The 15,709-nt window shown below is 46.1% G+C and overlaps 1 long non-coding RNA gene across 1 annotated transcript in view; it reads right to left on the bottom strand.

Annotated features, from left to right (window-relative positions):
• The window catches only part of LOC141974579 (uncharacterized), a 55,004-nt gene that overhangs the window by 15,677 nt on the left and 23,618 nt on the right, over window positions 1–15,709 (bottom strand). Inside the window, exon 3 of the long non-coding RNA XR_012635777.1 lies at window positions 8,571–8,697. This is a non-coding gene — a long non-coding RNA (uncharacterized LOC141974579). The remainder of the gene's footprint in view (window positions 1–8,570; window positions 8,698–15,709) is intronic.

Raw genomic sequence — 15,709 nt, 5'->3', positions numbered from 1 at the left:
TTTTATTTTCATTAGGAAATGCAGAGAAGCAGGTCGAAAACTCGGTGTTTAGTGCTGGTTGCCATGGAGAGTAAAGCAGCAGAAAGCATTTTGCTGCGGGAGGGGCCAGTGGAAAGGGTCTGGGACATCGAGGATTTGGATTTCTGTCAAGGTTGTGGCTTTGACCCCAGCCCATGGCTGGTGCAATGACCCTGGTTATATGAGCATAGTGGAGAATGAATACTGATGACATACAACTGGCTGGGAGCTAGTTGGCATTCAGAGGCCAAAACCAGATTTGGGTTTGAACCTTTCAAGGCTTCCTTGGGATAAAAGATTTGAATACATTGATTTGGGGGGGCGGGGGGAAATGTCTAATTGTGCAAAGTTCTTTTTCTCTGAAAAAGGAAGCATTGTCATTGGATATTTCCTTGGGATTGTGTTTGCATAACGTTCCCTTAAGGAGTGCTGGTCTGTGGACTTTGGGACATTATTGTAGCATTGCTATATCCCTATCTCAGGTCCTTCTATGCCCCCCATTGCCATAGTATCTGAGCACAATCTTCAATATATTCATCCTCGCAGCATTCCTGCTGAGCAGAGCAGTGCTGTTATCCTCAGCGGGTAGATGGGGAACTGCGGCAGAGCGAGACTAAAGGACTCGCCCAAGGTCACCCAATGAGTCTGTAGCAGAACAGGGAACTGAACATCAAGCTACCGCCTTCATCACTGCGCCATCCGTTCTTTGAGGAGGAAAGCTACGCACACCGGTACGTGATTGTAGGGTTGCTGGGGACTGCTGGTATGTTATTGGATGGTGGCTGCGGAGTCCCTTTGGACTGGTCTGTACAATGGTTACACTAGAACCGAGAACCCGAGTCTAGACATGTCTAGCCTCAGACTCGGGAGGGCAGTAGATTATGTATTTGCTCCAGCAGCAACGGTCGTCTAAACCGTAGAGAGTGTCGCTTTCTCTGTGTCTCCCCCAGGAGTAAAGCTGTTAGGAAGCAATAAAACAAACACAGCCTTGCTTTAATTCCTGAGCAGAGACGGTGCAGGCACTGACAACCAGCTATCAGAGAATCAAGCAGAACACAGCGCTGATTTTTGAAAGAGACGAGACACACTGGTTTCTGAGTGAGTGCTGGATGCACCAGCGGCTGTCGAACGAGCGGGCTCAATCCTCAGTGGCAGCTGCGCTCTGGCAGATGCAGCGGAAGTGGGGCTTGAGGGCAAATGGGGTTCTAAGCCACCTTCGAAGCTGCCTGATCTGGAGTTACTTGAAGCAGCTCTTTCCTTTGGCCGCGCCCCTCAATGCGCTTCCTTTCTCCCTGGCCCGACCCCGCAATGCATCTCCTTACCCCTAGCCATGCCTGCAGTGCATCTCCTTTCTCCATGACCACACCCTCAACACGTCTTCTTCCCCTCACCATGCCCCCAGCGCACCGCCTTTCCCCTGGCCACACCCTCAAAACTCGAGATGATCGAAACTCGGCATTTCAGTTTCTGACCTCTCAAAGTTTGTTTGCATTCTGCTCTGGACCCAGCACCAAACAACGTTGACAGGTCCAGCTCAACAGAACTTCTGAAAAATGTTCATCTTAAAAAAATTTCCTTTAGAAAAAAGTTCTACATTTTGCTTTGAAATGAAAATCTCCCTTTGAAATGTCTTTTGTTTTATTTATTTAATATTACTTTTATATTATTTGATGCTATGTCAATCGTGGTAGTGCATAATATGACATGCCATGCACACTATATATGAGTTCTAAAACGATTAAACACTGCTTCTCTTATTCGTACGGTGTGCTTATCTTATTTTCTTGTTCAAAGTGTCAAACTGTTTCATTACAATAAACTAGAGACATTTGAGCAAGAAAATAAGATGGTTCACCCTGTACTAATTAGAGGAGCAGATGTTTTCAATACCCTAGAAAAGTGATTCCAGGCCAACAGTTCTGACCAGCCCGACTCAACACTCCCTCTACACCAACAGCTGGGGTTCTCCCAGGCCAGAGGACTCTTCAGCTGGTTGGTTAAGCCACCTTTGTGGCCCCATTGCAATGTCAAAGCAATGCAAAGAGTGTGGGAACTGGTCTTTATATTTACAGCTTTCTAGGAATACGTGTGTGTGTGTAGATACATACATAAAGCTACTCACACAGAGTACCTATAATGCCTTAGTTTCCTTTTGTTCAACAGGAGTTAGAAGATATAGACTGGCACAATACTAGGGCAGGTTACGGTAACACGATGCGCCTTAGAATTCAGGAACTAACACTGATTTACTTCACATGAATCAAGCTCAGGCTGCCCAATCCTTCTCTTCAGGCCATTAAAAACATAGGAGTGGCGAGAGAAATTGAATCCAAGCCAGGGACAGTAGAGACTATTAGACTAACGCTGCAGAGAAAATCAAACCAGTCAGGGTGAAGCTGATTCCAGTGTCCCCTCCTGAAATGTTATTCAAGCCCTGCATTTCAGGGTGAGCCTCCGGAGCACAAAGTCAGAGAGTTACATGTATAATGGGAGGTCTATGCAGTTCAATATCCTGCTTCCAGCATCTGTCACCAATAGTCCATGCTTTAGAGAAATTTCAAAGTCATATGTGCAAGCGTTCAAGGCATCCAATCCAGGGCTTTGGAGCTGTGCTCCGGCTCCGCTCCAGCTCCAAGCAAAAACCTGCTGCTCCGCGCTCCAGCTCTGGGCTCTGCTCCAAAGCCCTGCTCCAATCAGGGAGCAGAAACAGCTCAATCACAAATAAGCAACGCTGCTCAAACTTGCCATACTCACATTCAATCCAGAGGAAAATAAAAATTGAAAAAGACATTCAAAGAAGCAGTGATTTGCATGTAGAGCAATAAGGTAAATCCACTGAATGAAGCTCAAATTTTAAAGCAGATTGTTTGCTCAGCTCTAAAGACACTGGGTATAAAGTGCCATAGTACTGTTAATAAACTCCCTGCACCAACATCTAAACACCCCTAAAATGTAGGATTGTTTTGTTCAGAGGAGGGAGGGGTAGTTCTGCTAATTATAGAAACAAGAGCCAGGCGACACTTTTCAGACCCACGTTCAAGTATCCCTGAATGTCAAAGGGTCAATTTTTTGAAAGCACCTAAGTGTCTTCGGGTACATCTCCCCTGCCAAAAAAGACCCGCGTCAGCGAGTCTCAGAGCCCAGGTCAACGGACTCAGGCTGGCAAGGCTCATGCTATGGGGCTAAAAGTAGCAGGGTAGACATTCAGGCTCAGGCTGGAGCCTGGGGTTTGAGACCCATCCCCCTTGCTGGGTTTCGGAGCCCAGGCTCCAGCCCAAGTGGGGAAGTCTCCACTGCAGTTTTTAGCAGCGCAAGCCCAACAAGCTGGAGACAGTTGACCCAGGCTCTCAGCCTCACTACCACAGGTCTTTTTTGGGCAGGTAGACGTATCCCTAGATTATGTCTACACTTTCAGTAGTGGGTAGAGGGCAGGCACTATACATGTAGCTACATGCCACCATGAAAGGCTCCAGCAGTGGGTAGGCAGCAGTGTAGATGTGGGAGGCACCGCTTGGGGGTGCAAAGAGCCATGTGGGATGCATACCCTGGGGGTTCAGGTGTGTAAGGGCACTTACTCGATTCTAATCCAGGCCTCATTATCCACACTGTTATTTAGATCCCTGCTCGCTGGGCGGGCAATGTCTACACTCTACATGCTACTGGGAGTGTAGACGTACCCTTACACGCCAAAGTCCCATTTTCAAAAGTGACTTAGGCAATTGGGGGCTTAAACCCCACTGACTTTCACTATGATTTATGCCACTCAGGGCCAAATTTTTAAAGGTATTTAGGTGCCTAATGATGCACATGGGGACTTAGTGGGATTTTCTGACGGGCCCAGGTGCCTAACTCTCATAAAACTCAATAGGAGTTGGGCACCTAGGCACCCATCTGCCCCTAGCTGAAAGTCAATGGGACTTAGGCACGTAATTGCCCGAGCCACTTTTGAAAATGGGGGCGTCGGTGCCTAAATCACTTAGGGGCTTGTTGAGAATTTGCCCCAAAGTGTTTGGACCTGGGGGTCTAGAATGAATCTGTCTTTAGCATTATACTGCCAGGAAGTTTAAGCCTGTATCCCATTCACTTTAACAAGCATCAGCTCATTTCATGCAAGGGAACTACGCTCCTTGGAGTCACATACATTGGCACCTGGGCTCACCTCGGCATGCTGGGTGTAGTATCTCTGCTCCTCTCGAGCGCAGGCTAAGCCACAAGGAACCCATAGATTGATTCTTAGCGTTCTCGCTCTTCAGGACAGGAGCTGACTTGACTCCTGTATGCTTTGTACAGTGCTGAGTGTAAAATGTGTGGGCTGAGATTGTCCATGCTGTCTAGGGGATTTGGACACCTGGGATCTGATTCTCATTTACACTCAGGCTGCCTTATACGGCTACGTAAGTTGAGTGTAAATGTAATCTTTACCCACTTCAAGACCCTTTACGCTACCAAAGCCGTGTACAATAGCCTAGGTGTAGCTGGGAAGCATGCCCAGAGGGCTCATTAAAATGAATGGGAACTGCGCTTCCAAATCAGTTACTTCCCTAATTCAGCAAAGCGGTTAAACACGTGCTGAAATCCCATTGAAGTCAGTTAGACGTAATCAAGTGCTTAAAGTTAAAAATGTTCTTAAGTACTTTGCTGAATCAAGGCCTGATGTAGCTTAGCAGATTTCAGCCGTAATAACGAATAATAATAGACCTAGTGTACAGCAAGGGCAGCAAGCTAACAGACACTGAAAGCCACCAATTTCCTTTCTGCTTTAAGTGGCGCCGTTGGTTCTGAAGAATAAGATTTCCGACCCACATCCATCTCTCCAAAACCCAGCTTCTGTATCAGTCCTCTAGGGGATGGACAAGTCTACACTGTGAATGACATTCTCTTAGTGTCTGCTGTCCCACAGCCATCCCACTCAGCCAGTGATGACATTTATTTCTAGAGTGAATAATCTTTTAATTCTCCCTTTTCTTTTTTTCCCTTGTGACCAGGCTTCTCTGTGCACTGGAAACCAATGGGGAAAAATGAGGGGGGAAAGAGAGGCAATAAAGGGATGTTTACAAATGAAAGAGGAGGGTGGCAGTGGAGAGACGGAGGGAACTCAGCCAGCTCAAATGCATGCTCCGTGACTCTGTTTAATGAGCTAGGAAAGGAGGGTAGCTACCAGCGACCAATGCCTTCTACTTCTCCGAACGGTTCCCACCGTCCCCTTTTGAGTTCCAGGCATTCATATAGGAGCCATAGTTGCAACACAGGAATACCACAAAGGACAAAAGTCTCCAGTGCTCCAGGATTGATATGTTCCCCTCCCATCTCAGCAATAGTGGGGTGACTTCCCAAGACCTTCAGAGCCTTTCGCCAAACGGAAACAATGGAGCAAATCTGCAGCTTCTAAAGCAGCTCATCCTTTCAGAGGCTCACAGAGCATATTCTGTTAACCCCTTCCACGCCGCACGCTCTGAGAACTCAGGGAAGGTGATCCACAAGGTTTAACTCGGTGTTTGCCGTGCCATAGTGAATGTCAGTGAAATACAAGGTCCTTAGCGATGTATGAATGCTGATGTTCCAGCTCAGTGCAACACAGAACACCTAAGGGTCAGTAAAGATGAACTTTAGACTTTGATTTTTCAGCACAGCTCCCCCATGCCCTCATTTTGCATTTGCAATTCACACCTCTGGATAGCTGACTTGTAGTCAGAAACGGGGATCTAAGTCAAAAGGAGCATGGCTCGTCCCTATGGATATTTGTGTGCGCCACAGAAAGAACTCCCTAATGATACAACCTGATGGGTCCTCTGTGCTCAGGAGAGGCCCAGCACTGGAATAGCGTAGCTGTCTAGATTGGAGAGTCTGCCTGCCATCTGTTCAGCCAGGTCCCTGACTCATCCTCTGTCCCCTTGGATCCCAGCATTACAGTGAACAGAAATTAAATGCAGTCCAATAGAAGTAACCCTCGCTGTAAGGCTGGCTAAGGGACTTGTTATCCCCAATGCACATTTGATTTTGTTTTGTTTTCTTTTCTTTTTGTCTTCCTCTGAAGCCTCAGAGATTGGCTCCAGCTGCAGATGGAACTCCAGATAGGGTAGACAGTGCTCTGCATTGATAGCAGATGCCCGACTGGTGTCTTGCTCACATGCTCTGGGTCAGACTGATTATCAGATTTGGGGGCAGGTAGGACTTTCCCCCCAGGTTAGATTGGCAGAAGTCATGGGGGAGGGGTGGTTTCACCTCCCTCTGCAACATGGGGCATCCCCTGCTAGTATCATCAGGGCATGTCTCACCTAATCAATTCTCTGCCATTGCATTGGCCTCCGGCATTGGTAGAACTTTGGTCTCTCCTGGTCTCCACCGGTGGCATACGACAATTTAGTTGCATAACCCTGAAATGTTTTGATTTAACTAAAGTCTTTGGGCTTAATATAGGGGTATCTGGGTGGAAATGAATGGCCTGAGAAATACAGCAGGTCAGACTATATGATCTGGTGGTCCCTTCTGGCTGTAAACTCTGAAACGATGAAGTTAGCAGGGCTGCCATGTGATCACCAAATAACCTTGGAGCCACTTGTGACCCATGGGAATATTTTTAAGTGGCTGATTTGCTGTTGAAAGATGCTGGGTTGTCAGGTAGGGAAAGGGACAGATTCCTGCTGGGCCCAATCCTGTCAATGCTTCAGTGGGAGTTGAGGGCATCCAGCACATCAAAGATAATGCTCACAGAAGTGGACATTTGATCTACAGATCTGGGACAGCACGGGCAAGCTGTGACCAGCCTACGGTGTCTGGGCACCTGACCCTGAGCCCAAAGGACCAAAGGTCTCTAGACATGAGCAGAAAGCTCAGCCTCCATTCATGACAAGGCCTCACCTAGTCACTGGACCTGATGCCCACCCTCAGCCCTGCTCTGCTTCCCTGATCTTTAGGAACATTTTTTTCTGAATCCAGGCTAGTGAACGTGGTCTCATCTCTGTGGCCTATTTGGCTGATAGCCCTTTCTCAACAAGGACACATCAGCCGTGATGGGGAATATTTATCTCACTAGGGCCTCCAGACTGTTGTCCCTGTTATTTGGCTTCAGGATGAAATAAAATCATCCCCAAAATGCAGAGAGAGGCAGATACTTCCTAGTTATTTCTTGTTTGCCAGAAACTTTCTGGAGGAAAATGCTCATGATGGACATGTGTCTGTAGCACTGTCGACAAGGAAATGTTTCAATGAGTGTATTGCAAGAGGCATCCTATCAAGCTTCCAATTTCTGAAGGATTGTGCTTTTCTTTGAGGAGGCAGAGAAGTGCTGCCCTCGAAAATGACTGTTCTCCTCGATCGGAGAGCCATAGGTCTAATTATCACCCAGATCTTCTGTATCTGGGTGGCTTGTCAGTGTACCGCTGCTGGATAATTAAAGTCCCAGGTTTCCACAACAGAAACAAGCAGTTCCTCATTAAAATGGGATTTTCAGATTTTTTTTTTTTGTACTCTCCCTCCAGACCTTCTGGGGTGAGGGAGAAAAAAAACATGCAATAAAGTCACACATTGTTGCTAGGTCAGGTGCAAAAGAGTGGGGGAAGATCGTTATTCCTCGATGCCCCAACCAAAATTAGTTCCCTATTGTGCAAGGTGCTGTACAAACACATGGTAACAGACAGTGCCTGCCACAAAGAGCAGACAGCCAAATAGACAAAGCCTAGGAGAAGAAAACAAAGGCAAAGGGACATGCCCAAGGTCACACAGAAGCTTAGTGGCAGGGCCAGGACTGGAAATCACATCCCCTTCTGGTGTCCTAGCCACTTGACAACACTGAGACAAATTAAAGGAATATCCCCAAAACATCAATCCTCTCTTTAGGGGGAATATAAAATATATGGGGTGAATTTTGGTCTTGGGTCACCAGACCAAAGCTCTTGGTAGCAGGGACGTTGTCTTGCTATTTCTTTGTGAAATCCCTTTTATTTTACAGGGGTAGAGAAATTTTTTCCTTGTTTGTACAACACCTAGCACAGTGGGGCCCCGATCCTGACTTATACAATAATACGCAAAATAAATAACAACAACACATGCATGGACACAAATAAATATGACTATTTAAAAAGAAATTCAGCAAAGAATGTCCATAATAGAACCACGCAGGAAATGGTTTTCCTGTCCTCCAAAATGTTGAGATCTCAAAAATTTTCCCATTACACATTTGGACAAAATCAAGACATTTGGAAATTTTTCTACCAAAAATATATCTGCAATCACCCTTCCCCAGGGTAGCCAATACTCAGACTGGGGACTTGAAGCTGGGTATGTCACATCCGAGGTGTGTGTCCTACACCCAAGACCAGTGGCTATTATGGTTATTATGGGTTGGGCTGATCAGAAATTTTCCCCACAAAAGGTTTGTCGAAACTGGTACAGTCCCATGAAAAGTTCTGGGTTTGACAAATCAGCATTTTCCAAGCAAACAAAGTTTAATTGGAAAAGTCCCAACTGCACTAGTCCATGATAGACATTTATACAGCTGATTGAGAAACATCCTGAATATTGGCTCAGTGCAGGAAGCTGGGTTCTGAACTTACTTAGATTTGTGCCATCCTGTTGTCCATAGCTTCAGATACTTATATAATAGATGCTTAACTGACTCTCTTTTCTATGTGTTTGTACCACGGGGCCTTGATCCTGAGTCAAGCCTCCGGGTACCACCACCTGTAAGACAAACAAATCGACAACAGTAACTCATACATTATAGAAAATGTTTGTTTCTAGCTATTCAGAAATATGTCAGGCCATGACCCACGGTTACAGCACTACACCTAAGTGCGATGAGAGCATTCCAGCCAGTCAGAACCTGGCTTTAGACTCAGTCACGGGCCCTTTAATGGCTTAATCATCCTCTGGAAATTTCTGAGGCTTGCAAGATCATTCCCAATATTTTGACCCGGTCATGTGACAGTTATTTTGCAGTTCTCCAGCCCAGAATGAAAGAGGAAAGGCCAGAGTTTAATTCCCTTACTCACAAGGAATACTCATCTGACACCATGAGTAGTCACATTGACGTCAGCAGCGCTCCTTGTGGAGTAAGCTACTACGCCTTGTACGTAAGGGTATCACAGTTGGCCTTATAATAGCACTAAGGATTTTAAGTGATTCCAGCCTGACTTTAGCTGATACATAATGGAATTTAGAAGCCAGTCGTGCTGCATAAATACTCACCTGTAAATGGTGTCTAGACACTTTCATAGGGGCTGTGTTATTTTTCTTCATTTTTCTGTCCTAAACTGCCCTGTCAGATTTCTGTGAGCTGTTCCATGCATTTGATACTCCAAGCTCACAATTCAGTGGCAGTGAGTGTTGTAATTATTTATATGTTATATATATAAAATTTATCCCAGGTAAAAAATAATTATTCTCTTAGCATTGTTTCCATATAAATCTTTAAACCTTCTGTTTATGTTTCCAGCTAAGCAACTAATCCCAGTGCAAACATTTCCCCCCCAGTACTGGAACATCTCTGTGTTGCATTACCATAGTAAATTTGCTTTGGTTTTTGTGTTCAGGGTGTTGTAATCAGATGTACTAACCTATGACCCAGATGCTGCATTCATCTGATAATGCCAGAAATTGGACAGTGGAACATCCCCCCTCTGCACGGTTGTAGTCAGATGACACAGTCCTCATGTCATCAGAGATTACTATTTCAGTCCTGGTGGTGGCAGTCTGGATTCCTATATTCACCCCTTTTACAAGACTATGATAAATTTTGTACAACATATGCCCTGTGATGTATCATTTGAAAACTCATAATTCACTGATCAATATTGTCCTGGTAAAATATGCGTGGGAATGTTGTATATAAAGTTATAAGATTCTACTGTATAACATTCCTGAAACATGTTCCAAGTTCTTGCCCTAGCAAACTCCCTTATGTTCGCAAGGTAAAAAAATCATCGTAAATGTAAAATGGACCCTTTAAGTTAATTTATTTGCCAAAAAGAAGTTTAAAGGGCATGATGGAAACAGGCTACCATACATTTATGGGCCAGCCTGTCACTCCCTTCAATTTCATTGATTAAGGGAAGGCAAAGGGACTTAATCCTTAATTTAAAGTCCTACACAGTGAAAACAAAAATATTGTAAAACCAACTTGGTAGGTAAAACTCTCGGCGTCAGATGTTTCTTTTGGAAAATATCAGGGAATCCAATTAAACTCCTCAAATTGATTTTGTAGGACCACTAGCTCTTACACAAAAGGCAGGTGATGGTGACTGGCTTTTTCAAAGTGAGTAAAAGCTTTTCCCTTAAATGGTGATGCAACTTCTAAAGCCCTGGTAGAACAGATGTTTTCTCACTGGGGGTTTTCATCAAAATTAGCATCCGAACTAAAAAAATACCCCATTTTATGGGTCATGTATTTTACAATTGTTAACATAATTTAACAAAAGTTTCAGAGTGGTTAGAATTGGCCTACGTCAATAAAATAAGAATTAAAATAATTGGAAAGTTGGAAACCACGTCATGCTCTTTCATATGATATATCAGAGCACGGTTGCTGCCAAAGATGGTTGGTGGTTAAAACCAGCTCATCTTATAAACAAGCTCAGTTTGTTTGTATGTAAAATGTAAGTCCCTGGTAACAAAGAACAGGTACCAGGGAAAACGCGTATCTTTGCAGGTCTTCAGCAATCCAAGATCCTCAGAGAAGACTGAAGTTGGAACTGGCTCACAGCAAAATGGGACTGGTAGCACCATTCCTCCTTGGTGGTAGCCTTGATGTCCTGACCATTGGTTCAGTGCCGCCAGTCAATTACATGTAGACACTTGATTTCCAGGAGTTCACCCCCATGTGGAGGAAACAGGAAAAAATGGACTTACGTGCAAAAACTCCAGATGTAAACTCTCACGCTGTAGTAACTGTGGTCTGAAGCCAACAGCAGCAGTCTGCTGTAAGATTACCTGTTGCCGTCCTGGAAGCAGCATGAGCCCATCCCCAGATGGCTGTACACAGAGCTGCTGAGCCACTTGAAGATTGCAAAGCTGCTCAATCTCATCAGAGTCCAGAGAGGAGAACGACGGTCCAGTGGTTAGGGCTCTAGCCTGAGGGTTGGATTCAATTCCCTGCTCTGCCATCAACATCCTGTGTGAGCTTGGGTCAGTCACTCAACCGCTCTGGGCCTCAGTTTCCCATTTACACAATGAGGTCAATGGCTCTGCCCTGCCTCATGGGGTTGCTGTGAGGATAAATACATTAACCACTGTGAGATGCTCAGATACTACAGTGATGTGGACAGATAAATTCATAAGATAGATAGGGGGCGTTTAATGGCCCATGTTATACAGGACGTCAGACAAGTTGATCACAGTGGTCCCTTCTGGCCTGGGAATCTATGAGTCTAGAGTTCTGATCCAACACCTAATGAAATCAATATGAGTCTTTCCATTGACTTCGGGGGTTGTGAATCAAGCCTCAGGCTGAGGATAGTAGCTTGGTTAAAAGGAGAATATGAGAGAGAGAGAGAACATGTACAAGTCATCGCTGGAACCAGATCCACTGGCTCCATGGTTGCAGCTGCATCCACAACAAATAACTATCACTGAAAAATAAATCAGGGCTTTTCCTTTCAGATTTTTAAATAAGGGTAAACAGTTATTCATGTGAAATATGTATCTTATTTTATACAGCCGTGAAACACCAGCCCCAGCCATTATTACTAATGCCCTAATATACTGTTATGTGTTTTTGTAACAATGATCGATAAAGCAGTCGGGCGGGGTGCAGGGGGAGAACATATCACCAGGGATCTAATTAGTTTTTATTACTGTAATAACTTATCATGTGGACCTGATAATATTTAAAAAAATGGAAGCTTTATCTCAGAGATAATTATTTCTCTTTTGAAAGCATGTGTGGATGTGCACACGCACATGGACCAAAGAAAGGTGGATGAGCTCCACTGATTAACTCCCTGAATAGGAGATCTGGATTTATTTTGGAATTTAACTGTTAGGCAGAGAATTTAACAGGGTTTTGTGTATCTCTCTCCGCATCATAACTAAAAGGCAAGGAAAAAGCTGGTCTCTTTCCCACTGCGTCCCTTAATGCTTTTGGGCATGCTCTTTTCCAGCTCCTGAGCTTCACAGCCAGATATAAGATAGCTACAGCGTAAAGACACATAAGCCACAATGCACCAAAGTGTGTTAATGGGAGCCGCAGCTGAGGGTTTTGTAGTTGCAGATACCTGGAGCATCGGGATTATCACTTTAAGTGAGGGACACATGTACTGACACAGACAGCATGGTTAAACGGCTTGAGCCCTGGCCAAGAGGGGGGTTGTCAGAAGAGCTTGGTCTATTTCCCACTACGGCACTGATCTGCTGTGTGACCTGGAGTGAGTCTCTTCACCCCTGTTTCCCCTCCCACCTTTTATTTGTCTTCTCTAGTTAGACGGTGAGCATTCAGGGCAGGAACTGTGGTTCACTACAGGGACGGCTTCACTGCACAATCAACCCGAGCTGTTGCTACTCTTCCAGTGCCTTCCCACCATTCCCCCCCACCCGTCCTGAAGGCCAGACAAGTTCTCCGGTCATTCACCCAATTGCCTCAGAGCATCTCAGCACAAAGAACGGAGGGATAGGCCTCCAGACACCACGGGGGAGCGCCAGTACAGCGAGGACACTGGAACATGGGTGGGGTTTGCAGCGGGGGCTGCTCACATCCGGGCTAGGAAAACCCAGGGGCCTGGACCCAAATTACCTGTGCAGTACAGCACTTGGTGTTGGGGGGGGGTCTCGCTCTCAGCGGACACTAGCAAAGCACACGCAATGAGTGATGATAATAATTGCCAGGGTCCTTCAGAACTATAAAAGCCAGGAGCATTTGTCCTAATTACATTTCCGTGAAAGAGATTGGTGAAGGCATTTCTGGGCTGCAGCTCAGGGTGCGTCTCAGGCATTAATGCATAAAGTGCCAGGAGATGAGAAGGCAAATTAACGAGAGCTGGAGGTGGGTAAAGCACTAACACAGTCAGCTGCCTCATCAACCAAACTGGCACACGCGCCTGATGGCCTTTATTCTGACAGCCCCCAGCTACCTCCCGGTCGAAAGACAGAGCAGCACGGGACATTCTAAAGCAGGCTCCTCCTGCCCCTCTTCAGCGCATGAGGGGTCTAAGAGAAACCACCGTTGAGGCAGAGAACATGTCTATTGAAATCAATGGGAAAGGACAGATTCTTTTACCTAGGAGATTAGAAAGATCAGACGCTATTTGGGTCAGAGGAATCTTTAGTCTCACAGGTGAGCTGGAAGAGATGAGACATCTCTGTACCTGACGGCAAACGGATTCCTGATCAGTCTCGCTCAATGGCTTGTCAAATTCCTTGATGCCCTGTTTTCTAACTGGAAGTGGCTCCCGCCAGGCACACCCAGCATCCTTCATTCCCCCTCCCCTCCACACAGAGACGGCTGGGATTCCGGCTGGGCAAGCCGAAGGACTTTGCTGTTTGAACACTTAAGTTTGCTTACGGACTAGCCCATCGGTCAGGCCAAACGGCTGCTAAGCTGAGCGGGCGTGAGAGCCGTGCCACAGGCCAGAGGACTGGACACAGTAAGATGCTAGTTGAACAGGCGTCCGCATTGCCCTGAAAAGTGAGCGTCAAAAGGGCACGGCGGGGCTCTCGGTGGTGCAGGGGCTGTGGAAGGGAAAGGGTAAGAGGTGGCAGCGGTGGAACATAGGAGCCCGACTGATGGAGAGGGGCCATTTGCACCCCTCATCTAGGGCAGTGGATTTTTTTTCTTAAGTAGGAGCAATGAAATGTGGGGTGCAATTTCACGGTTGCTGGTTGGTTTTACTGTTGGAGGCAGGAGCTGGGGCAGCTCAGATCTTACAGTGGTGAGATAGATAGATAGATAGATAGAGGGTATATGAGGATACATAGATGTGGGGGGGTGTATGGGATAGATTTTTTGCTATTTACTTTTTTTGATACAGCAAAGGAAACTACATCAAGTAAAAGCAGCATCAGAAGCTAGATTAGATTATTAGCTCCATCTATTCCAATTTCCCATAATGGTGCAATTTCTTCTAGGCCTCTTAAGATGCACATATTGCAGCATGAGTTCAAGGCACAGCCATTTACCCAGCTCCCCCTGTGGCTGCCTCTTTGTTCATCCTCTCCTCTCCTTCTCAGAAAAAAATGGCATCTTTTTAACTGGTGCAAAATACTTTAAATGGAAAAAAGACCCTGTAATGCCTGCCTGCTCTCCCCCCAGGATAAATCCAGCCATGATCTTCATCCACCTGATGAGCCCAAGGAATGCCATTCCAGACAACGAGCAGCAAAGCTGGGACTGAAGCATGATCTCCGCGGGGACCTTGGCAAGAGAATCGCACGAAGGGAAGCTTTTGCTATGTGAGGTGTTCATGCACCGAGTCTGGGCTTTTGTTTGCCCGCTGACGTGTGTGCGCTGCAGTCGAACACAGAGGAACACGCCACACCGCTTAGCCTCAGCCCCAGCTTGTGACAAAAATGCAGAGGCGAGATGCATGTGCCTCATACAAACACACACGCAAACAAGGGGGCGCAAGCGGGATTCGGTGGCACACAGGCCTCACTCTAAATCCTCTGCTCAGGGTTGAATTTCACCCACTCAGAGGAAGGAAGACACATGGCTCTGCAAAGCTCTGGGGTTTCCCTCCATGGCCACAAGAGCATTTCTCAGCCTTCTAGCATGACTGGAAGCCAGGGCCAAGAGCTGCCTGATGTGCACGTGTGCTGTTTAGTGCTGGGCAAACCTTTCCCACCAAAACCTTTCCCCCCGACAGAAAACTGGGTTTTTAACTACGTGAACAGTGGCTGCTTTCGTAGAAAAGTTTAATTTTTCACTAGAAAACTGAAAAACATTTTTTTGCTCTGTTTTATTTTCAGCTAAAAACGTTTGGGGTTCTCTGACAAAGTCAAAATAGTTAATAGAACCAAACCCCATTTTCCAACCCACGCTAATAATGGCCCCCCAAGTGGTTGTCCAGCTGCTGGAGGGAGATGAGGATGGGTTAACATAGGCTAAAGAGGCAGATGACATTAACATTGTGGGTGACCTCGTGTCTTCGGAACTGGACATGCCCCAGTATCTCCTTTTGCAAAAGCTGTATCTCTGCAAACAAGGGGAACAAAAGGACCCATTCTTCTCAAGGCAGCGTCACCATGACCCTGAAATCACAGACCTGTTTCTGGAGGGGCAGATCAGTAACGGGGGCATGGAGCAGAGGCTGGGAAACCATCCCTGGATCTCTCGTGACGGTACACTCAGTGCCTTCTCAGTCAATGGCCTGTGGGGATGCGGGATGATCTGGGCGCAGAGGTAGCAGTGTGGAATAAGCAGGAAGAGCCTCTGATTCCTGGCAGCGCTGGCTGGGGAATGATTCCCAGCCCTCGCCATGAAAATGTTTTTGTTTTTGTCAGCACTTGCGGGGGGCTTTTGTTGAAAACCCAGAATTGTTTTGATTAAAATGGATTTTTTTCTGCAAAAATTTCTGTTTTATTGAAAAAAAACCCACAATTTTCTGCCCTGCCTCCCCCCCCCCCAATTCCAACAGAAAGTTTTAACCAGGTCCACTCTCTGAGACATCTTAGAGCCTTCTGCTGGCATCTTTTCATGGCATTCTCTATCCTCCACTCTCTCCTGAATTCCTCCACCCCATGGAAAATCAGTGCAAGCCACACC

This window comes from Natator depressus, chromosome 19, assembly GCF_965152275.1.
Source record: "Natator depressus isolate rNatDep1 chromosome 19, rNatDep2.hap1, whole genome shotgun sequence".
Classification (NCBI taxonomy): Eukaryota; Metazoa; Chordata; order Testudines; family Cheloniidae; genus Natator; species Natator depressus.
This window is presented reverse-complemented; position numbering and strand designations above follow the sequence as displayed.